The sequence below is a fragment of the Cavia porcellus genome, unplaced genomic scaffold (genome assembly GCF_034190915.1).
Source record: "Cavia porcellus strain 051 isolate PalLab524CR breed Dunkin Hartley unplaced genomic scaffold, mCavPor4.1 scaffold_9, whole genome shotgun sequence".
In the NCBI taxonomy this organism is placed as follows: Eukaryota; Metazoa; Chordata; class Mammalia; order Rodentia; family Caviidae; genus Cavia; species Cavia porcellus.
In genome coordinates, this window is record NW_026947492.1 from 86,606,595 (window position 1) to 86,631,030 (window position 24,436).

The 24,436-nt window shown below is 45.3% G+C and overlaps 1 long non-coding RNA gene across 1 annotated transcript in view; it reads left to right on the forward strand.

Annotated features, from left to right (window-relative positions):
* Positions 1-1,194: 1,194 nt before the first annotated feature.
* LOC134477734 (uncharacterized) overlaps positions 1,195-24,436 on the forward strand; it is a 31,212-nt gene continuing 7,970 nt past the window's right edge. Inside the window, exons 1-2 of the long non-coding RNA XR_010049924.1 lie at positions 1,195-1,327; positions 22,000-22,228. This is a non-coding gene — a long non-coding RNA (uncharacterized LOC134477734). The remainder of the gene's footprint in view (positions 1,328-21,999; positions 22,229-24,436) is intronic.

Genomic DNA, 24,436 nt, shown 5'->3' on the forward strand with positions numbered 1-24,436 from the left:
CCCAAACTGGAAGCTGGGATCAGTAATCTGATTTTTTCTTTTCAATTCGATGTTATATTTGTCTATTTACTCACAACTTAAATAGCATCTCACAGATTTTCATATTTTGTATTTTCATTTAATTCCAACTATTTTATAGTTTTAAATGCAGCCTTTTCTTTGGACTGTGGATTTTATCCCTGTTTTTAATGGGCTTGTTGTACTTCCCCAAAAAGCCCCTGAGATGAACAATGGGGCAAAACCCCTGAGATGGAAAAGATGGGGCAGAATGACGTCGTTTTTAGGAAGAAGCACTTTTATTTTAGCTGGCCCAGCGACACAGTGCAGATGGAATTTTCAAAGCTGTGCAACTGAGTTAGAGTTTTGACTGATTTTTATAGTTCACTTATGATCAGCTCATTGATCATTAAGTACATAGTGATGAGAAACAGAAATAAGGTGGGCCTTTGTTCCCCTTTGCTTGAGGTCAGAGGCATTTCACAGTGGGTGGTTAGCCAGTTCATAGTCCTTGATCTGCCAATTCCAGGAACATTTGTCTCTCATAAAGGGAACAATGGTTGACACATCATCATTTGTCTCTTACAAGGGGAACAAAAGTTGACATTGCACACAGGTCACTAAGGTGGGGGGATGACACATTACAGAACAGCAGAACGATGCAGTCAGTTAATTTATAACTATGTGGTTGGTGCTTGATTACTAGGATAATGAGCTCAGTACAAAATAACAATATTGCTAATAACTATCCTTTTAAGTAACTATTTTTGCTAATTATCTTTTAATCAATTATTTTAATTTTTCAGCATCTTAGTATAACAGCTAAAGAGCTGGAAATATTTCAAATATGTGTATATTTTGAATTTTTCACTTCAATTCTAACTTTTTAAAGAAATTTCTGTATGTTCTAAATCTTCTTAAAATTTATTAAAAACTGGCTGATAATCTAGAATGTAGTCTAAAACAGTAAATTATCCCTGTGAAGGAAATGTTTGGAGGACGATTTCACAAATGTCAGTTAGGACAGGTTGGTTGACCGTGTGGTGCAGGTTCTTGGTACCATTTCTGATTTACTTTCTTCTCAAGACGTAAAGAGCAGAGGCTCCTTTTCACAGTTCAATAATCTGTGAAGTCCACGGTCAAAGTGCAGAGAGTTTCAATTCGCACAAGACCCTGCTTCACAGTGTGCAGAGAGAGCCTTCCTGTTGCTGTGTCTCCGTACAGTGGAGAGAGAAAGAGGCGCTCTAGGGATTTTCCTCTCCTCATAACCTCACTGACTCCATCATGGCGGCCCTGCCTTCTCACTGGCGTCACAACTTCTTCATATCTGGTAAGATATTTACCATTTTCAGGGCTTCTTAATCTATTATCTTCGATCCAGTTTCTTTCTGTATAAAGCATGTCATTAAAGGCCCAGAGTTCTTTAAATATGTTGATGATTGACTTTCTCAAGTCTTATCTTCTGGAAGAATGTCTATATTACATGTTCATTACTGGAATATGTTGGCACTGGATTTGGAACTAGAGTTTGCCAGGTTTTTCCTTAAATATCTTATTTTTTATCTTTATTTTTGATGTGAAGCCTGACTTTCTAGTTCTGGCTAGCTTTGTACATATTATGAACCCTGAAACTTTCAGAGATCTTCCTGCCTCAGCTTGCTGATTGCTAAGCTTATAAGTGTGCACCACCGGGCCCAGTTTACCTTTAATACCTTTAGTACATTAAAACTTACTATCTTATCTTTCTTATTTAAATGTTTTTAAAGAGACATGGGTGATTATTCTCATGAAATTTTGTATTGTGCATCTTCTGTTTTTTTTTTTTTTTTCAATACTGAGGATTGAAGTGCAGTCTTCATCCTGAGAAACCTACTCAGTTCTTTTGATTTCTTATGTTGAGACATAAAAAAAGCTGCTCTGGCTTAGGGTCAAATTTGCAATCCTCCTGCCTCTGCATTCCAGAAATCTTGCATTACTAAAATGCACCTCCAACCCTAGCCATGTGCCATTTTAATGAAATGACCTTCTGAGATTGTGCTTGTTTGCTTATCTCTTGCATTTATTCCTGTGTTTAAAGTATGCCTTGGGAGGATTTACCTCTGTGTTCTTCTGCTTGGCTATTGTTGATTTCTTTTTTAAAAAATACATACTTTTAAAAATACACATATTTTTCTGTAATTTGGAAACTAGCCATAATTTTGCTATACTTTTTTCAAATAAATTGTTTTCTAACCTCTCTTCACCTCTATTCTTTGGACTCCAACAATTAGTATATTCCATTATTTATACCTTACCAAGACTGTCTGTTGTCTTCTCTGCTATATTATGGGTAGGTTATGTGGGCATGTTTTCAGTTTCTATGGACTAGGTTTTATGTCCAATTTGCTGTGTGGTGTTCTCTACCATAGCGCTGTGGCCTGGATATAGAAGTATCTTGGGAGAAGTTACTTACGTATGACTTATTGCTTCTTTTCTCCCCTTTGTAGAGTTACTATTTCACATTTTTAAAATTTCTGTCTGTAGTCTGAAATAGGTATTTTATAATGTTTTTTATACACTTCATTATTGCTTATGCAGAAACATTTCTTTTTGTAGGGTATAAGAGTATTATTTCTGTCAATTATGGAAATATTTTCTTCATGCTGATCTCACATAAATATTTCTAATATCCCTATTAGCAACAAAATTATTGAGAATGAATTAAAATAGGCTTTAAAGAAATTAATAATCTAGACCTACCCTTAAGAACAAGCAAATATAAACAAGAAAAAAATACTATGAAATAAGGCATTGTTGTAAGAGAAGCATATCAAGGGTCCACTCAGGGACATAGCTGAAATTTGATGGAAATTTTAAAACAAATACGTATGTTATTCAGAGAAATATGTGCAATATGTTCCATGAGGTGATAAGATCAAATCAGAAAAGTAGCTTAAAGGTGTATTTTAAGTGAGATAAAATATTTTAACTTGATATATTGATATTAGAAAGCCGAGATAATTTCCACAATACTTTGAGAAATTCTCTAAACTAAGGATATGAAAATAAACAAATGAGACAAACAAAGATAAATATCAAGTTTTCACTTATATGGGAAAACCACAGTACTAAAAATTAAAGAGCAAAACAAAAGATAATGTAAACAAGGAGATCGATCTTTCCTAAGAGTGAAAGGGGTGGAGGTGGGGGGGAAAAGGGGGAGAGGATGTCAGAAACAATTAACATGTTTTACGTACATGGACAAATTCTTCTTGATGGGTGTGATCGTGTGTCACAAATGTGTCCTAATAAAAAGAAATATAAAGATAAAAGCCAGTAATGCTTTCATTAAGGAGCTGGAAGGGAAGCAGAGGAGAAGTGTGTAAATAAAAAGACATTAGAGATATATTCTAAGACTGATTCAGAAGACAGCTGTGTGTTAAAATGGACCATCTGCTGAGCAAGCAGTCCTGCTCCAGGAACTGTCCACCATGCATACTTCTTGGTTTGGTGAATTAGCACACATATGTTTCACGGCTGGCACATATGGGGAAACAAGATGAAAAGCCAAGAAACATGCCTTAGGTTTCCATGCTCCGGAAAAACCTGAATGGAATGAACAGAGTATCATGAAGATTGAGTTTTAATAATAGACAGACTTAATGATGGTGAGAGCAAGTTCTGTTGTCCTAAATATTAATGGGTATCGCTTTCTTGGCTCTCCATTGACCCCTACTTCTTCCCCTAAATCCCTTACTTCTGTATTTTGTTCATAATCCTAAGTATGGATATCTGTGCTCTTTAGCAAAACAGTAATGCAATAGTAGTTAGCTTTCAGGAGGACACAGATTTGATGTCAGTCTCATTGTGGTTTTAAATTCATGAGAATTTCACTGACAAGCTCTGTGAATTTTGACCATAATGTTGTTGCTGCAGCTCAAGGAAGAAGCTGGACGCTAAATGCAGCATGTCATTTGCTCAGTTGAAGTACTAAAGGAAACGTAAGTTAGAATAAGAGGATCACATACAAGTGAAGTACAAAGCAGAAAGGCTGCAGAGCATGGTGGGGCCTTAGGCTCTGAGGAAGATGCCAGCTGTATGCCAGGCAGGCAGGGGATGGGCACTCAGTTCAGCTCATTGCTGCCCGGGGAATGAGGGCTAGCAGCGTGCAGCCTCAGAAGTACAGGAGTCAACCGGATCCTCACGTCATCCTTCCCATTTGAATGTTAGTAAAATACCTCAGATAGAACATGGGAGCCCTTTCATCCCAGCCACCTGGGGCCTTCGGTTTGCAACCTTGAGTTTTCCTAAGAAACAGTGACCACCAATGCTTTCCTGTTCTTTCCTTCACTCCCATTTAAGGTTTTCTCCCTTCCCAGGTTCAGAGTACTGGTTGTTGCCTGCAAGACAGAGAGAGAGAGAATGGCAGAGGACAGCCAGTGTGGGCAGTGCGGTGGCTTTGGGGTTTCCCTGGGCACAAGACTCTGGGGCTGGCCTCTGGGACAGGACAAAGCTGACCCCACAGTCTGTGTGGTGAGAGACATCGCTGGTGCCTGACTCACAAACACACTTTTGGTGGCCTCACCTCATCCCTTGGGGCCAGTGCTGGTTTCCAAGGAGAAATGTCCCTAGGAGCTTTGTGGGGACCCATGCAAGACATTTTATTATGTCACAGCTCAGCTGAGATGGCCCAGGTGCTATGTGGCTGATGGCCACCGATTTTAGCCCTTAGAGATGGGACACAGAGAAGGTTCTTTTCATCACTTGGGAAACATGATCCCCAAGGTTGGGCCTGAGAGTCGAATTCAGATCTCCTCCTGGACCATCCTGCATAGCCCTGGAACCCAGATTTCTCTGTGGTTGCTGTGGGGCGAGGCTCGCTGTGCACACAGCGTGGCTGCTGCTGTTTTAAAAGGTGAGTCAAGTACCCACAGGCTTGGGGAGCTGGCCAAGGCTGGAGGCTGACAGAGCCAGACAGCACTACCAGCCCCTGTCCCTCAGGATCTCAGGACCTTCATGGGCCATGCAAAGTGTGGATTCCAGCTGGCCCTTCTGAGCCTCAGATAAACCCTGAAGAATGCTGGCTGGCTGGCCTGGCTCTGCAGGGAAGTGACTGTCTGACTCTGCTGGGGACTCTGTGTCTGTAGGGATGCCTCCCATTCTCAGGGGCCAGATTGTTTCTGCCCACAGGGATGCAGGAGAGGCCAGGCTGTGACTTTGGCATTGGCCTCACTGACACCTGGGTTGCCAGCCACAGCACAGATGCTAAGGGGCCTCTGCATGGGCAGCTGCTCCACTGCCTTTGAATATGACCCTTGGGTGAAGTTTAGCCAACCTCATCCTCAGGACATGGCCTGAGCATTTGGATTAAGATGCAGGTCAGTAGTTTTAGTCATTTAGCATAAGCAGTTTCCACTTCTCTGTCTGTCTGTCTGTCTGTCTGTCTCTCTCTCTCTCTCTCTCTCTCTCTCAGCAACACTAAGGATGAATTGATCTCAGCATTTCTATTGAGCTACATGCCCAGCCTATTCTTTTTATTCTTTTAAAGTAGGGTCTTGCTAAATCACTTAATATGCCAGAGCTGGGCTTGAACTTGGTAGCTTTCCACTGCAGCCCCCCTAGAGCACTGGGATCACATCACCTTGCCTGGTTTGTGCCAAATTCTTTTTCTTTTTGTCTTTTTTTAATTCAAAGTTTAACTCCAGCCATCAGCACATGTGGGGCTGGGTAAGACCCAGGCCCAACCTGAGACCCCTGCCATCACAGCAGACCACCTTGTGGGACCTAGGGATTCCATCCAGCTCTGAGTACAGGACCTGACAAGACCCAGGCCCCTCCTATGACCCCTGCCACCCTGGATTCCCACATCAGGACTTAGGAACTCCAGACAGCAGTGCACCCCCACAGTCCCACCACTGCTCTTTGGGGCCCCATACCTCCTGGATCTACTATTGCTGTCATTCCCACACCTCCTCCAGAACCGTGGACTGCAGTAGATTAACCATGCTGTGTGGAGGGGAGACTCAGTTGCCCCTCACCCCAACAGAAGAATTCATCAGGCTTCTATCATCAAGGTGACTTTACCCCTAATATAGGAATAAAGTTTCCTGTTTACCCACCTTCAGTAGGTAAACAGGAGCAATAGCAAAGCTCCCTCCAGAAGCAGGCCATTGGTGAGCTTGGCAAGAGGGTGGAAGAGTCCTTCCTCCACACAGAGAACATCAGGTAGGTTGAGGAGTGTGCCAATAGACCTGCCCCAATCTGGAGAAAATTAAAAGGGTCTATGAGACACCCAGAGACACAGTTAGGTCCCACCAAAGACAGACACTATAAACAGGGAGATTTGGTGACTCTGAACATCTTGAAGACATAATAACAGCAGGAACTAAGGGTTATTTCCATCAATACTTCTTGGCTTGTCAGCCTAGGAAGAATATAGGACTCACCCCACAGGCCCTGCCCTGGAAAGTCAGGTGAGCCACCCACCTCTTCATTGTGGGTCCAAGCAACTGGACAAACATCAACTTTACAGTAGGACCCCAAGATACACACTACCAACAGTTGACACTAGTGGAATTGAAAGAGCAAATGTTAATTTGAAAGGGGAAAATGGGAAAAAAATGGAAAAACAAACATCTAGTCCATCAGGAAAAACTGCAGGAAACACTGAAATAGAAGACTTCAAAAATAATATGCCAGAAATCTCTGAAAAGATAGTGAGTGAAATAAAAAAAGAAAACTCCCTGACGCTATAGAGGAAATCAAATTAGAAGTTATTTCTTATGTAAAGACAGAAATAACAACATTATAAAAGGAGTTGCCCTGTGCAGCTAGAGAAGAAATAGATAAAAAAAAGTACAGGAGAGTGGAAAACTGATTGAAACCTTGAATGAACAATATAGAAAACAAGCAGAATTCATGAAACAAACTCAAAAAGTCATCCAAGCAATGAAAATTCTATTGAAAACTGGCAAAACCATTTAAATGAAGCTGAGGATAGGATTTCAGACCTTGAGGACAGGATCACAATTAGTGATCATGAAAGGAGAGAACTCTTAAAAATAACAAAGCAGCATGAAATGACAATCAAGCAGCTTCAAGATGATGCCAAGAGAAACAATATAGGACTAATAGGCATCAGTGAAGATGCAAAAGTCAATGAAACTGGACATAATACGCAAAGCCAAGCCAGAATATCTTAATTATATCCATAAATGTAAATGGCCTCAATTCACCTAACAAAAGAAATAGATTAACATAATGGATCAAGAAACATGATCCCACAATATGCTGTATACAAGAAACACATCTGACCCAAAAGGAAACTCATAGATTAAAAGTAAAAGGATGGAAAACAGTATTGCATACAACAGGTACCCACAAAAGAGCAGGGGTAACTATTCTATTTACAGACATTGTGAGCTTCAAGCCTAAAACAATTAAAAGAGGTAAAGAGGATCACTACATACTCGTTAGTGGAAGAATTCAAGAGGAACAACTAACAGTTATAAATATATGTGTACCCAACTATATAAGATAGATACTAATGGACATGAAAAACCAAATATATAAGAGCACAATTATAACAGGGAAACTTAATAGCCCATTGTCACAAAGAGCTAGAACAACTAGAAAAAAAAGTCAGCAAAGAAATAATAGAATTGAATATATCTGTGAGCAAATGGACTTAAATGTTTACAGAGTGTTCCATCCAACCACATCAGAATAGACATTCTTCTCAGCTGTGCATGGGACATTCTCCAAAACAGACCATATATTACCCTATAAAACATTCTTAAGTAACTGCAAAGGAATTGAAATTATCCCATGCATAATATCTGACCATAGTACACTCTAATTGGAAATTAATGGCAAAAGACATTGCAAAACCTGCATAAATAAATGGAACTTAAATAATAACCTTCTGAACAATCAGTGGGCTACAGATGAAATCAAAGAAGAAATAAAGCAATACCTACAATTCAATGAAAATGTGGAAACAACATAATGTAATCTGTGGGATGCAAGGAAAGCAGTCTGAAGAAGGAAGTAAACTGTCACATCAAGAAAACAGAAGGAGCACAAATAAACAACCTAATGCTTCATTTCAAGCTTCTAGAAAAAGAGAGCAAGTAAAACTCAGAGCTCATAGAAGAGAGGGAATTGTAAAGATCAGAGCAGAGATTAATGAAATTGAAACTAAACATTACAAATAATTAATGAATAAAAAGCTGTTTTTTGAGAGAATAATCAAAACTGACAAGCCTTTAGCTAATTTCATAAAGAAAAAGAAAGGAAAAACCCAAATTCATGCAACACAGTCTGAAAAAAGGGACATTACTACAGATCCCAAGGAAGTTCAAAAGATCATGAATGCCTGCTTTGAAAATCTCTACTCACATACAGTAAGAAACACAGAGGAAGTGGACAGGTTTCTCGAAACAGATGAACTACCAAAGCTCAACCAGAAAGATACAGCAATTTTGAATAACCCAAAATCAGCTATTGAAATTGAAAATGTAATTAAACAGTTACCAACAAAGAAAAGCCCAGATCCTGGTGGATTCACAGCCAGGGCCACTGGACCCCTACAGACCCTGGACTCATGGTAGGGTCTCAGTGGCATCTTAAGGGATGGAAATGAGCCCTTCTGGAGGCCTCTGTACAGTCCTCTGTGTTCCATGGTAGCCATCTGTGAGCCCTCTGTTCACATACGAAGTCATAGCATCACTTATAAAGTATGGTCATCAATCACTTGGTACTCGTACTTTTCCCAAGACCCTATAGGAAAGGCAGCACCACACAGAAGAAAGGGCACCTGGAAGCTTGGCAGGTGATTGATTAGGGGTTCACCATAACCTAAACCTTAAAAGCATGGCCAAGCCACTTCCTTCTCCAAGGACCCGTTGTTTCCTCTGTAACACAGACGGTAATATTTTGTTGAGGGGTAAATGCTGATGTACACCAAGATCTCAGAGCATGTTTTGCACCTAGTAGGTATTTGATAAATTTCAATGACTACTGCCATTTTAAAAACCATGTGTGAGATGCTCTGTGAATGAAGAACAAGGTAGAAACATTTGAAATGTGCTTCTTGTCCTCACCTGGATTAGTATAGAGATACAGAGATGCAAGGTCAGGGTGTGGTTTCGGGTTGAGAGAGTCACACTCACAAAATACAACAGGCGCATGGGTGTCCTCGAGTTTAAACAGCATACACATGGGGCACAATGCCTCGATGTCCAGCATGGAACCAGGGCACCTGGACTTAGTGTCCCAAGTGCTTTATGATACAATTGTTGGGGTCAAAGTGTAGTGATGAGAGCTGGTGGTGAGGATCATGATGAGCGCTGGTCCCATTAGTACAGAGTGCCCTTGTGTTTCAATGCCTTGGTCACCTGGCTCCAGACAGTGGCACTGTTGCTATTTTTAGGGCAGCCAAAGCTCTTATTTTCTAGGTCACACACACGGCGGCCCTAGCAGCCAGGTCTGGGACGCCAGGCCATGCTGAATTAGTCCACAGTGACCTTTACAGGAACCCATTCTTCACCTGCTGTTGCCTGAACCTTGACTAAGGGGCAGACTTTTCTCAAGCATGTCTGACACTTAGAGCAAGGACCGCAAGGACCTTGAGCAAACTGTATTCCCACGAGGTGAGATTTACCCTGGACAGGGGTGCAGGTCCAGGAGGAGCACAGTTCAGGGGGCTGGGACATCCTGGGTGGAAATGAGAGGGAAGGAGTGGGGTAGGAGTTTGTGGAAGGAAGAAGGTAAAGGGGATCGGAGTGGGATTGATATTGAGTTGCCCAGAGGTGCAGTGTTAGGGGAGGGCTTGCACTCAGCTCTGGATGTCCCAGCTGGTGAAAGAGCCATGTGGTCCCCACAACCTCTGTTACAAAACCGTTCATTCTACCCATGGGAGCAGAGTGAGGCCCCCCCAGAGGCCCGCATCTTAATGCCACTTGGCTGTTTAGATCACAGCAGATGCATGGAGACCCAGTTCTAAGCGTGTGAGACCAGAGCCTCCCTGCAGAGCCCTGGGTCAGGCAGGGGTCGAGGTGTTTTGAACCTCTCTGGGATTTTTAGGCCATGCTGAAGGCATCTGTGGGCAGAACTGCCTGTTCTTCCCTTGGGTGAACCCCTGTTTGGACATGACATGCACGTGACTGAGTACACATGATCACGTGCACACAAACGTATATACACACACACAGCATACTTTGTTCATCCTTCCCCCTGTCACTCTCACAAAGCCCACCTAATGGCGAGCCCTGGCCTCGGTCTCTTCCTTTCAGGGACACCCTAATTGTAACCTGCACCAACAGCGCCACCAGCATCTTCGCTGGCTTTGTCATCTTCTCTGTCATCCGCTTCATGGCCAACGAGCCCAAGGTCAACATCGAGAACGTTGTGGACCAAGGTAGGGGCAGCTGGCGCCAGGCGTACTTCCTGAGCTCCCGATTTGCCCTGGCTGGGAACAGAGCTGCTTTCTAGGGCGGCAGAGGCTGAGGGGGCCCAAGTGGCTCTCTATAGAGGGTACAGGACCATCGCCATAGGAAGCTCTTTACAGAGTCCAAGCGCACCTGCCTCTAGCCACAAAGGTTACTTTAAAACCCTCTTTCCCTCTCCTCTCTTGTCTCCTTTGTCTTGTCTTGCTTCTCTTCTGTCTCATTCTGAGTAGGTCAGCTCTGTGCTGTTAGGTCCCAGGAGAGGTCTCACTGGACAAAACCACTGCCCAGAGCTGAGTGACCTGCAGTCTGCCGCAAGGGCGCGGCCTTGGCAACTGAGCACCTTTGTTGAAGGAGCATTGACTCCTGGAGCCATTGCCTTACAAAGCGCTTTGCTGCTTGTTGGGTTAAATGGTTGTCAAGGCCTTCTGGGTAGTCAGCAAGGCGGACTTACAGTTCTCCCTGTGAGTGGTGAGGTTGGGTGCAGGCCGCTGGTGGGAGGGGCTTGCAGGGTAAATGTTTACTCTGCCCCACCATCCTTCTGTGAATGACTAACATTTGTCACTTTCCAGTTTACAAACAATTTTTTTCCATCTCATTTCATCCACATTTCCATGATAGCCTTTGCAAGGAAAGCATTTCATATTTTTAGTTAGCTGTTTATTCCCACTCAGCCTGGTTCTGCATAGGATTTGGGTGTTTTGAAGGCTTTGAGGGTCTTCCTTGTGGCTGTCCCTTGTCACTGAGATCTGAGCTCTGATCAGGGGCATGCAGGCTGCCTGTGTATGAGGATGGGGATGGCAGAGCTGCCCAGGCAAGGCTGGTCCTCAGCCAAAACTCCTCCCCCCACGAGCCGCTGCTGTTCTCAGATAAAGGCTCAGTGAACACAGAGCTCTGGAAATGTCACCTTTTTGGTGCCCTGACTGATCTCTCCAGGCTTCCCAGGATAATTTACTATTTGGTCTCCTGCTGATAGAGCCCTAAAGAGTTAAATGAGCCAGCATATTCCAGGGCTGCAGTGAGCTGTGAACCCCTGGGGTGTTTGGTGCTGTGGTAGTAGCTGAATTAGAGGGGCCCTGGGAGCTGAGCAAATGCTTTTTCCTGCTTGAGGCCTCTCTAACTCTGGGAGGCTGGCTGAGAAGGTGAAAGGCTCTGTCACAGAGAGGGCTCTGTATATTTGTGCATTTGGGGCCTATGCTAGAGCCACTCCCAGGTGTCTTATAACCTGCTTTCTGCCCAGCAGAGGAGCTGATGCAGACCTTTCTGCCCCAGGTTCTAGCAGATCTGAGGTGCTCTGCTGCTTCCTGTGATCCTCCTAAGCTTGTTGGAAACCAGTGGCAGAGCTGCCAGAAACACTGATTCCTCAGATGCAGGCTCCTTCAGTTAACAGTTTGGGGCTCTTTCCTGCCCCCAGGAAGGGGATTTGGAAGGGAGTTGTTGCCAGAACCAAACAAAGCAGGAAGCAGAACCTCAAATGGAATTTTGTTTATCATCTGGGTAGAAAGCAGCAGTAACTGCCCATGTTTCTCTCTGAAATTTCCCCTTTCAATTGTTTTCCAGTTGTGATCTGAGAGTGACTATAGCTCGTCTAAAAATTCTGACCTGTGGGGCTGATCTCTCTGGATATGTGTCAGACATTTGAGCCCAGGCCTGTGTCAAACCCCAGCCCCACTCCTTCCTTGTTGAGCAACCTGATTAGCACATGGACACTCAGGATGCTAGGTGCAAGTTTTGGTGTTTAGTCAAACATAGGTTCTCTTTGATGACTTACAATTCTGGTTCATTTAGCCTTCCCTTTTTATTTAAATTGTGGTACGAGGGTTTGAGCCTAGGGCATTTATACTGACCTATGTCCTTAGGTCCTTTGTCCTTTTATTGTACTTTTAGATTTCAAGACATGGTCTCACGTGATCAGGCTGGGCTCAAACTTGTGATCTTCCTGCCTCAGCCTCCCAGAGTGCTGAGATTACAGGTTTACCTCACCATATCCAGTGTGCAGTGCCTTTCTGAGTGAGGCATTTTTGTGAAAAGTATCCCTGTGAATCTCAGCTGCATCAGAATCTGAGGATGAGGAGATTGGTGAGGAGACCAAGTTGTCCTCTGCTTTTGTACAAGACAATAGGGAGATGCTCGTTCTTCTTGGGGATCTACTCCAGAAAATCAGCTTCTGGATGCATCTTTTGCCTTTCAAGAGCTGTCTCCCAACCATCACATTACCACCTGTGGGGCAGTGGTTCATCTCGGGACCCAACTTGAAGCCCTAAGTGTGTTTATCCAGCATCAGAAAGACTGGGCCAGACTCACATAGACAAACATGTATGTGGATATCTTATTTAGAGTTCTTTAGCATGATTATAACTCTCAATTAACCAGGTGACTAGGACATGACACCTCGGTTTCCTTAACTGAATAACTCAAAGACTCTTATGATCAGAATGAACGCTTTCAAACAAGACAGTATCCAGCCAACATGCATCCCAACACCTGTCTATTACCTGGGTTTCAGGCCTGGTGCCCAAAGTTCCTTTGCTGTGTCCTTGGGGACTCATTCCAGCTGAGATGGGCATCACAGTTGGCCTCACCCAGCCTTGCTATGGTGCATTGCATTGGCCAGAGCCCCTGACTGTGTCTCCTGAGCTGTCCCAGGATAAGAAAGGCTTGCATCTGTGTCCCTGCAAGTTGCTGGAATGGAGAGCCCTGGTGATTCCCTCTGGTACGAAGAGTAGCAATGGTATGTGTCTCCTGGCTTCCTACCATTCTGGGCATGCTTTAAGCCCTTTACTGGTCTCGGTACCTTAATTCTCACTGAATGCTATGAGGGTAGGTACTGTGATTGTCTCCTGAGGGTAGGTACAGGTGTCTCACCTAGTGTCCCAGCTTGCAGGAGGTAATCTGTGGGGAGGCAAGCTCTCTCTGCAGCCACTGGGCTCACCCTCTTCCAGTGGAGCTGAGACTATTGCTAATCATTCTGACTGCTCTCAGAGTTTAGTCTTTGGATGCAAAGAGGGCTTTTCCTCCAGTAGAAGATCAAATTCAAAGTAACCAAAGGAGAGGAATTTACATCTCATGAATGCAAAATAAAGCTTAAAATGTCCTTATGGATGCATCTGAGTGCGTTCTCTGGGGGGCGGAAGCATGGTTTCTAAAGCTCACACCCTGCCTGAGTCTCCTGCATAGCCTTGTGGCTTGTGCCCAAGAAAACAATGCCTCCCTCAGGACCAAACCTAACCCAGACACGGTGTTCCCTTCTAAGACTTATGAGGACCTTCCTGTAGGTCTTGTGAGTGGGACAGCCTGACTCAGCCGTGTCTTTTCTGGCCCTGCTGCAGTTTGCCACCATCAAGACCATAGTGACATCTATCTCCCATGAGTTTCCCAAGTACCTGTGTACACACAAGCCAGTCTTCAAGCTGGGCTGCTGCATTTGTTTCTTCATTATGGGCTTTCCTATGATCACTCAGATAAGGGGTGCTGGGCTCAGGATGAGGGGCAGTGGGGCGAGAGGTTGCAGGCTACCTGTCCCTTTACCCTGAGCTCTCAGACCTTCTGAGCTCAGGCACACCACCACCACTTCCATTTCAGCAGCACCAGTTCATTAGGAATTTGGACCACAGAGGGTAATATGTCATCCTGGCCACCAGGGACGCATCTAGCATCCTCATAATTGAGATGTAGTGTTCTTCAGCCAATAAGACAGGTGTATCCTACTTGAAGAAATGGGAAACACTGAACTCCAGCTAGATGCATTCCCAAGCCATTACTCATCTTACATCAAACTACAGTCCCAAAGTCCCTTCTGTGTCTTAGTAAATGGAATGCTAACCGCTCAGTGCATGTATTGCTCTTGTTGTCTGTGTGACCTGGAGCAAGTCAGCTCTGGGCTTAGTTTCTTCATCTGTACAATGATGGATTCGAATGAGTTGGTTTCTAAGCTTTATCCATTTTAAGGAGTTTGATGGAGTAAAGTTTCGAAACATTGGGATTCATGAGGAATTCTAAGAGATATCTAAAAGTCATATGAAGGTCAATCAGAGCCAGATATGGGGGAAAGGATCATTGCTGGCTTAAACAAAAAGCATTTCAGCTACTTTCACATATATATCTTCTGGTGTTGATCTTTGCTTTAGAAACATAAGGCATTAAATCACTTTTCTGAGTGCTTGTTCAATCAATTAACTAAGAGTGGGTCAAAGAACTGCTTTGCTCTCCTGGTGAGGCATCCAGTTTACATGTGTGGCCAGGTGCAGGTCATTGCTTTTGGGAAGAGGGGAGACCCTTTGACTCTTGTTGGTGCCCCACTCCCCTTATCATGGTGAAGTTTGGCTTTGGAAGCGGGAGGAGATAGCCTGGATCCAGGGTCCACTTGATGTTGCTTGTGTCTCTCTCTTTAGGGTATAATATACATGTTCCAGCTTTTGGACACATATGCTGCCTCCTATGCCCTGGTCATCACTGACATCTTCAAGTTGGTGGGGATCTCCTATGTGTACAGTAAGGGATCACTGTGCCTGCAGGCGAGGGATGGCCCAGGGGTCCCGAGGCTTCCTGGCAAGCAGAGTTCCCATAGCAACAAGACAGTGATGGGATTAAAATTGTACCACCATGTACCAGATTTCATAGGGAGACCCAATGTGACTGATGGGGAAAACTCTGAAGTCTCTCAGACAGGCCTTTGGTGTGGTCTGGCAGATAGCTGGAAGTCTATGGAGCTTGAAGTGTGGAGCAGCCTTGCAGCTGGTCCCTGGATGTCACAGTGAGAGTGGGGCTCCCTTGGCTCTAGGTACCTTGGAGAGCTGTACTACCACCCTGCAGCTTGTGGTTTAATATCTCAGCCTCCACTGGCTCAGGAATGAACTTCCCGTTCCTTTACAGTTTACCCTCCCCACCATTACCATAGCAACTTGCGTCCCACAATCTCGAAGCTCTTATAAGAACAGCAGGCATTTTGAGCCATCAGATGTCATCTGTGGCCTGTGCATGAAGACTTTGTCCTTGAGGTCTAACAGGTCTCCTGGTCCTCGTGTGTGAGCCAGTCAGCACGAGGAAACCCTGGTGACTCAGGGCACTGCTGGTTTCTTTTGTTGTTGCTGTTTTTGTGCCTGGAACTCTGCTGAGATCCTTCTCTAGACTCGGGCTCCCTAATGTAGATAAGGCCATGGTCTCAGATGTCAGGAGGGTGAGTGTTCCCAGTTCAGACTGTCTAAACTGTATTTCAGACTCAAAAAGAGAGAGTTGTGTGCCCTAAGCTTAAAGCAAAAGCTGGGTACCCCTTGGAGTGTAGGATGAAAATACCCTCAAAATGCACCATCTGAGTCCAAAGGAAGAACAGGCCTGGCCAGAGGCATCTGCAGAGCTCTGCCCTTTAAACTGGGAGCCCAGATGGACTTCCATGTGTCCTGGACATGAACATCTTGCTTTTAGTCTACTTGTTAGACTCACCCAACAACTGCTCAAGGGCTGGCTTCTTACCATCTCTGAAAATACAGTAAGATGGAGGAAGATGGGCAGACTTCAGGCCAAGAGGGAAATCTTTCATGTCAAACTGAGTACCCAGAGACAGGAAGATCCTGCCATCACTTTTGGGTGTTGGTTGAAGGTGAAATTTTCTCGGCTTAGAGATCCCATCCCCACTGCAGGGAAAGTTTAGTTCCTGGCCAGAGGAATGAGCTGGCATCCAGCTGTCCCAATGGGATCTCAGTCCAAGCTGCCAATGCCTTTGGCTGATGAGACAGCCAGGGTCCCACAGCAATGCTGCGATTAAAGATCCCACGGTGGAGGGAGGGGAAGCTCTGAAATGTTTTCTACCTGAGCAGAGGAGCAAACGCCCAGTTATGCTTAGATAATAAAACTAAGGCAAGGCGGGCAGGGTACTCTGAGAACCTCCTTGGAAATTCAGCCCCTGGCAGGTCCTATGCATGCTGAGCTTACTGCATGGTCTGTGGGAAAACTCAGGAAAGCACTTTCTTTGCAGACAGGAACCACATTTACTTCCTCCTTTACCTGTCTCCTAGCTGCTACCCACCACAGAAATCACACTTGCATGTTCTGTTCTTATAAAACAGGCCTGTTTAGGGTGGTTTAAAAGTATCATTACAATGAAAACCTTTTTAACATTTCCATTTTTAGACTTTAAATACCTTTCTCCTCCCTGCCTCATATATATCTGGTGCTAAACCTCTTGGTTTGGAAGGAATCAACAAATCCTGAGTATTCAGCCACTGAGTTTTGCTAAATTTATTGGGGACAGGAAACCCTAGGGTCTCCAAAGGGGGTGGTGTTAGGCCAGCTGTGCCAATCCTAGCCCCAGCAGGCTGGACTCGATCCAGGTGGAGTGTCAAGAAGTAAATCTCAGAAAGAAGCAGTGGGATTACCTAACATAGTTGTTAGCAGTAAAGAAAAGAGCCTGCACAAATTGTGAATCGATTCCTGGGGACAGAGCTGTCTTTAGGTCCCAAACCAGCGGAAGGTTCGTGTAAGGCACTTGAGTATGAACCTTCACTAAGAAAGGAAACAAACCTGACTGGTTCAGTGCACGGCCTCCCTGGCTTCAGATTAAAGAAATAAGCATGTGAGTTGTAGGGATTTGTGTTTTCTACTTATTCCTAATAATCTCTAGACTACTAGAATGCTAGACTGCTTCTAGCATCTGATATATGGTGGGTGCAAATTTCAAGTATTTTTATTTTAAAGCTAGTAAAACCCAACAAAACAAAACAGAGCAAAGCTCATCAAAACAAAGCAGCAAACTTGGTACAGAACTTCAAAGCAGGATACTAGGAAACAACAATAGCTAGCAGCTGTCTTACCTTCACTATAGTTGTCTGTTCCATCAGGTACAGCAAAATCAAACCAAAACCAAAGCAGAATAAAACCAATCAAAACAGAACAAAATAATCAGAACAAAGCAAAAACACTGAGAATAATATTGGATTTCAAAGACAAGATAGAAGGAAATCCCCCGTATTTGCTGTGTTGCATATGATCATCCTCCAAAGAGATGTTCAGACTGCTGGCCCCAGGCCTGCAAAATCCACCAAACAGCACAAGAATTTAGTTGCTTTATGTACCTCAGTCGCTATTAACTCAGCCTGTCCTCTGAACCTGATGGTTGCTTGGGGTAGGAGGGTGTTTGATTCCCCCTGGTAGGTTCATGCAGACAGGAACTATCTGACTTTTCCTGGAACCAACTCATATTTGTGCAGCTTACCAGAATGGCTGGCTGGTTGGCTTCTTGTTGGGTCCTCCCCGGTTTTCAAGTATTCTGATGAGACTGAAATAGCCAGTTAAGTTTCTCAGGTTCGACTCAGCCAGTTTCAGGTTTAAAGTGGGGTTCTCGCGTACACACAGCAGTGATCCTCATCATTGACTTCTACCAAAGTTGAATCACTTTGTAAGAGTGATCTGCATTTTCCTGGGAACCAGAACACTGATTTTCTAACTGGGGGAGGATGTGATGGAACAGCCGGGCCCAGCATCCTGTTGGCTGACTCCTCCTGAGGCAGCTTTGGTCTGATTGTCACATCAGTCCCAGCCCTGGACTATCTCTGTTCCCACTTGGTGTGGGGTGTGAGATTCCCCCAGGCCATTGCTGTTACAAGGTGGAATACGTCTGCCTTCATTTCCTATGATTCATCCTCAGAGCTCCACTCAGTAAGATTTTTAAAGCACCAAATAAAATGAAAACACATCAACAATAAAAAAAAATCCCCCCAGAACTCTTAAATCTGAGCCTAGTTTTTCTCCTGCCTGAGCTCCATTTGTAGATGTTCTTCGAAATGGCCCTGCATGCACCTCCCACTTCCGGATTTTGGTTCACAAATTCCATTTGCCAGGGCTTAGCAAACATCAACAGAGAGAGGCTTCAGTCCACTGATAACTCATGCAGGTAAATACATGAGAGTGAAGGGAAAGGGATGTACTAAGTGCTTACTGTCTACCCCGTGTGATCCTAACAACAGAGAAGAGAAGGATAATTTCTCAAGGCCATGGAGATGGCCTGCCATCTACCAAAGAAGGGAAAATTTGCTTAAGGTATGAAGGAGAAGATCAGTGCTAAGTGTGACTCCCTGGCTGGTGCTGCCCAGAGCTAGAGCAGGGCCTGTGAAGCCAGGAAAAGTGAGAGAAGCTGGCATCTCAGAGATGAGTAACATAAAAGGAATTAACATGGAAGCTTAGGGCTGTTTAGGTTCAATTCCTTAACCAGGCGGGCAAAACCAAGCTACCGAAGTTCCTAAGCAGTGGCAGGAGGTCATTAAATCAGGTGCAGTGTCCTTCTGGGTGGACCCCCCAGCCTCACCCCAAACAGCCCCCCACCCAGGAGTCTGTCTAGACCAAGAGCAAGGTGTGGGTTCCAGAGGCAAAAGCCCCAGAGCTGCATGTGGAGGCGACGGGTCAGCTGAAGCAAGGCATGGCTTCCCAGTTCTGGACGGTGGCTGTGTGTAGCAGTTATGGGGACTGATTTCTGAGTCTCACCTCTGTTTGCTGAGTGTAGCATAGCAGCCATGAGTTTACCACCTTCCTCTAGCACCCCTCACTCCATTTTTCTGCCTTTGAGACCTGACCACTTGTTGTCTTATGCTCCAGATGCAAGGCCACACAGCCACAGATCTCTATGAGGTGCTCAAGGCTCCCTGAACAGCTTGTTTGTTATAAATTGGGCCCTGAGAGCAAGATGGACCTGGATTAGGGGAACACACAGAGCAGGCAGGGGACATCCTCTAAACAAAGGCCTAGGTGACTCCTAGTGGCAAGGTGGTTATGAACTAGGGCAGCAGAGGGCCAGACCAGAGGGCTCTGGAGTGAGGCAGAGGCTAGGGACACTGACAGCTTACCTCAATAAGCACAGGGCAAGAGGGTTTCCTGGTAGTTCCTGGCTGTGCCCCTGGACCACATCTACAGGGCCAGCCTGAAAATTGGCAGAACAGAAAGGAATCATGGGGCCGGCAGCTGTCTGAGGCAGAGATCAGGTGTCTACACCACCTGTGGGAGGCCCAAGGAGGGAGATAACACTCAGGGTCTGAAATGGCCCCAGGGCCCAGACCTTTTGCTCTCAGCCCCAACACCTGCAGATCTGCACCAAGGAGCCTCCTGCTGCACACTGAGCACCTGCCACCCTCCCTTCCCACTCCTTTCCCCTCAGGGAAGCCTGAGCGCATTGCCATGGCCCCTTCCTCTGAGAGGAGGCTGCTAGTTGTTATTCTCAGGTGTGACTCCCACCCTGTCATATTAGTGTCCCCACTCAAGCCACCTGTCACCATCTCTTGCAGGTAGTTTAGTGGAGTGGAAAAATAGGCAACAGGATTGACGCTAACAACAGAAGTTTCTAGAATCTTCCTCTCTCTGCATCTATTTCCCACTCTCCTTCCCTTGCAGAACTAAGCTTGGTGTGATTGGTGTGATTTTGAGGATCTCGACTTTGGCTTCTGTTTCTTTGGCTCTCTACCCTTACACACATATGGGGCGTAGTCTCTGGAAGTCACTCGCCTGAATGGACTTGATAAAACACTAAAGGGAGCAAAAGGCCAGTCCAAGGGTGATAAAGGTTACTGCTTAAAGCACCCACTTCTTACCTGTCCACCCACAGAAGCAAGCGGGAGCCTCTGCCCCTGAGCAGATCCAAGAATTCATTTGACCCAGGCCTCTCAAAAAACCAGCGAAGCTCAGAGAGGGAAAAGGCCTTGGCAGAGTTCACACAGCAGGTCAGAGGCAGTGCCTAGTGTCAATTCTTGGATCCTAACTCTTGATTGATGGCTTTGCTCATGCATCATGATCAGACTCGCCTATAACTGGTACGGGAAACAGGGGCGGTGAGAAATTGCAGAATGCCCTGAGTAAAGCTGTTTTTCGGCTCTCAGAACTCCACTCGGTCAGGCTGCTGTCCTGCACACAACGTGGGCTGTGCTCTGCGATGGTTTCTGTCCAGGAACCCAGAGATTCAGTGACTAGGGCTCCCAGATGTTCTGGTCTGAGCTCCGCAGGAAGTAGAAACAAACCCAAGGCACTGAAGACCATCAGTGACCCCAGCATCATGACTTTGGTGGTGGTGTCCAGGGGAAGTGATGCTTCTTGTTAAAATTGTAAACCTACTTTTTTTATTGGATATTAACATGATTGTGTGTATTTATGGGGTACAATGCAGTACAATGATATTTGCAGCAATGCACAATGATTAGCTCAAGTGGATTGATGCAGTTCAGATACCTCAGATACTTATCATTTTCCCTCTAACCTTGAACCCCTTAGTCAACGTCACCCCAATACCCTGCCCCTTAACCTGTGGTTACCATCATTCTGCTCTCTGCTCCTGTGAGTTCTGTGTTTAAAGATCTCACACATCAGTGAGCTAATGTGGTGTTTGTCTTTCTCTGCTTATTTCACGTAGCATAACATCCTCCAGGTCCACTCAAGTGGCTGTCTGTGACATGATTTCTCACTCTTTAAGGGCTAAATGCTATCACACACCTGTGTGTATATCTACATATATCACATTTCCTTTTTTCAGTCATCAGTCAGGAAGTTCAGGTTTATGTGAATCATGCTGCATTGAACATGGGAGTGTAGGTGTCTCTTGGACATTAGCGTGTCAAATCCCTTCACTGTACCCCAGGAGTTGGGGCGCTGGATCATCTTATGAGGATGAAAAACCTCCAGAAGGTTTTTCACAATGGCTGTGAGTGCACCAGGGCTTCCTTTTGCCCCCCAGGGCCCACACCTTAAATGCACAGCTGAATGGGTTTGTAGCACTGCTGGATACAAGGGAGCTGAGCTTGGGAACTGCTCAGGTCACTTTGGCATTATGAATCCCACAGTTCTGAGATGACTACGCTTCTAACAGGCTTGGGAAGGAATGGAGGAAACCACTGAACACTAAAACATTCCTCAATGGCTTTACCCAATGAAGGGTGGTTCGATAACCTTCCTGAACCAAGAGTGTGTGGCTATGGGGGCTCTGGGAAGCAATGATCTGTGTATTTTATTTAAGTGACGCTGCCTGGTGACTGAGAAGGCAGCTGTCCTTTGTTGAAACAAAGTAGCTGATGGCCACTTGAAATTTATGCTGGTTTTTGCCCTTCAAATCATCTTATGCAGAGCACAAATAAATGAATTCTCTGGGAAAGTGTCTTGGGAGGGTGGGGGCAGAAAACCAACATAAGGTGTTTCTTGCTCTAAATCCTGAGGCTTCCATAAGACCCTCTATATACCGAGCAGAATCTCAGTTTTGTGTCAGACTTCTCCCCAAGCACACAAGGCCAGCTCAGAAAACAGACACGTACTCGGACATGCCAGGCAGTGCAGAGACCCCTGCGCCGGCACTGAGATCTTTGTGTGGCACCGTGGGCTGACATTTTTGTATCTTACTGCAGAGAGTATTTAGTATCTATTTAAATGTTCAGTTTGCCCTAATCATCCTGGCAATAGTCATTGTCTGGTGATTCTCGGCATAATAGAGGTCACATGGATAGCAGGCTGGTGCCGTCCCCAGCCAATGGCACTTGAATGAGGGGCTCTAGTTCCTGCCCCTCCTCCCCCCAGGGGCTCTGCACCTCACACTTTCTCTCTGCTTCTTTACTTGCAGGCTTTCAAAGATTCTGTGAAGACATAGAAATGATGATTGGATTCCAGCCCAACACTTTCTGGAAAGTCTGCTGGGCATTTGTGACCGTGACCATCCTAACCAGAAGGACTGTGTGCTTTCTCATGTGGCTAGCGCCTCGCCTGCATATATGATAATTACACTCAAAGATGTGTTTGCCACTGTGTGACCCTGGGAAGCTGGTGGGAGGAGTATTCTTCTTGTCTGTCAGGTGAGGAAACTGAGGTTTAGAGAGGTGAAGTGATTTGCCTAAAAGTACCCTGCTGGTCAGGTGCATGATTTGCCTAAAGGTACCCTGCTGGTCAGGTGCAACACCCCTCTGAGTGTCCCTATTATATAGATCTGCCTTGTGATCAGGTTTCAGGCAGCAGTCACAGACAGCACGAATCCCATACTAATAATGTGTTTCAGGCTCTACTCACGGGGCCTCATCTGTCTCCCTTGGTAGCTCTGTCTTAGTCACTGTCCTGTCACTTGGGGCACAATACTTTACACCCACAATTTAAAAGACCAAGATTTATTTGGCCCATGGTTTTCAGAGAATGTGTTCTGTAGTCAGCAGGCTCCAGGGCAGGAAGGCATGGTGAAAGGGTCTGGTGGAGGACAGCTGCTTCCATCATGGTGGCCAGGAAGCACAAAGGGAAGGGAGCTGGGAGGGGGAGCTGTATCCTTCTGGTTCATGGCCCCCAGTGGCCGCGTCTTCCAGCCGGACTCCACCTGCCCATTGCAAGTCAGTCAGCTCTGAATTATTTTTCTTTTTAAGAGAAAAATTTACTTGTAGGGAAGCTCTGAATTCTTCAGTGGATGACACAATCACCTTCTGGAAGCCCCGTCTTGGAACATATGAGCATTGAAGTGAGGGACATTCTGATCCAAAACACCACAGGATGTATGGGGCAGGCACTGTAATTATCTCCACAGTGCAGATGAGGAAATCAAAGCCCAGAGGGTCTGTGACTGCCCTGCATTGTTCACTTCATAGTTAGCAGCAGCCTGGATCTGAACCCAGGTAACGGGGCTGCAGAGCTCATGCCCCCAGCTACTGCTCTACAACTAACCCAGCGTTCATCACAGATTTGCTGTTCATTTTTCTTACTTTTGAGGACTGTCTTGGCATCCTCCAGTGTGAAGGAAACAGTTTGGGAGCCCCTGAAATTTATCTTTTCAAAGATCAGAGCCTTTCATGTGTCAGCAAACCTATGTAGGGACTTACATTCACATTCACATCTTGTCACTTTTGTGATTTGCTGTAAGCTGTGTTTCCTTTACTCTGCTCTTCAAACACGATAATCAATGGAGAGTTTGCTTTCCCTCCTTAGCTCACCTGCCTCTTTCCTACCACTGGGCTTCTGGGGATCATGTTATCAAATCCCAAGAAAGTTGCCACCTCCGATTAACCCAATAGGTGGCAGTAGAAACCAGATTAAGATCTTCCATTTTAGTATATGATGCAAACTTTGCTCAAGAAATAAAACATTAAAGCAGAAGTGCAAGATAGAGTGGATGAATACACAATTGTAAAGAAAATCCTTCCTTCCTTCCTTCCTTCCTTCCTTCCTTCTTTCCTTTTTTCCTTCCTTCTTTCCTTTTTTTCTGTCGCAGAGTGAGTTCTAATCCAACCGCCCTAATTTCCTCCTGAAAAGCTAGAGGTGACAAGAGAGCCACCCAGGACCTGTCACTGTCTGCAAGGATGCACATGTCATACCCAGATAGTAGGCCTGAACTGGTCTGAAAAGCCCCTCCCAATTTGGAGCATGAGAGCTGAAAAGGACTGAGCAGGTGACCTGTGGGCTGAGCTCAGGAACCAAACTGTGTGGGACTTGGGGTTTCCTGCAGGCAGGCAGCAGTCCCTAGTAGGTGCCTTCAGCTGTCAGGCCCTTGGACACTTGTGTGCCCCAGGTCTGCCCAGCTCCCCGTTTTCCCCAGTTCCTGCTCCTCAAGGCTTACTGTTGGCTGAGTCCTAATTAGAGTTTGTTCTGGTTTCTACCTTTTCCTTCTGTTCTGGAGAAAAAGGTTAGTGCAAGAGAGTTTGTTCTTTTCTGGATCAGCAAACCACCCAGTGGCAACCAGCACTGCTCAATGCTGAGGTCCCTTATGACAGAGCCACTCATGGACACTGTCTGCGAAGCCTGTGACTTCTTTTGCTGGTTTACACTCTCCCCATTTTATAGATGGGCTCTGAGGCTTGGAGATGTCAGAGCCAACAGCTGGATCCAGGGCTGCCTAGGTTCCCAGCTCATGCTCTGCACCCAGGTGGTCATCTCTGAGTGGAGTTCATTCTGTGTACTTGCATTAAAATTTGGGAGTCGTTATGAGCACAGTGTTAGAAAAGAGGAGTTCTAGGGACTTGCTGTGCTTTTTGAAGAAGCTCTTCACTAAGGCTGTTTTGTGTGATTTCAATGGGAAAACTCCTGCCAGG